This window comes from Vipera ursinii, assembly GCF_947247035.1.
Source record: "Vipera ursinii genome assembly, chromosome: 17".
NCBI classification, from domain to species: Eukaryota; Metazoa; Chordata; class Lepidosauria; order Squamata; family Viperidae; genus Vipera; species Vipera ursinii.
Genome location: NC_139530.1, coordinates 4320980 through 4321761, shown reverse-complemented (window position 1 = coordinate 4321761; position 782 = coordinate 4320980).

The following is a 782-nucleotide window of genomic DNA, read 5'->3' as shown; positions in this document are numbered from 1 at the left end:
ACACGGATTAGTTCTACTAGTTCTTTTTCACTGAGGTGAGTGGATTCTTTGTGAGTTTCTTATGACAAAACCTCAACTGAAAATTCCACAGGGGCCCCAATTATTATGACCCCGGCCTGTTTTAAATCAAAAAGGTTCATAGAGAAATCGCCTAGTCCAAATCTATTGGGGTTTTCCTCCCCCCCCCCCGTGTGGTTAATTAAAGCCCTCCGTTTTTTCCTGCCATATTTAAAGACCAAATTTAAAGTCTTACCATTTTAAAGTTCAAATTTTTAACTCCGTTGGGGCTTCTCTCCCCCCCTCCCCTTGCATTTACATTTACTGAAGCTTATCTCACATTAGCTCAACCTAGCGAACGAGGAATTCCTTTACGAGCTACCAGAGAGTTGGAGGTACTATTATCTTTTCATAAAGAGACATCACTGACAACTGGTGGGGTGGGAAGGAGGCAGAGAGAGTGTCAGGCCTACGTAGCCCATAGGAACAAGGCAAGAGCCCAGAGGCCCTGCTCATTCAGCTGTAACAGTTTGGTCTCAAAATGCTCCGAGATTTAATTCACGCCCGCACTCATCTGGACTGGAAAAAGAAATTGTCATCATCGCATCTATTTGAGTAGCAAAGTCTCAGTAATTAAGAGATGCTCAGCAGGCAACTGAAACACACATTTGCTCATTGGGCCTCGGTGTTAAAATTACAACGCTGCTTATTACTAAATGAAGCTCATTAGCAAGATAATCCTTCTAGCAGTGGTAAACCGGCTGCGTTCCCTTATTTCCTTCTCG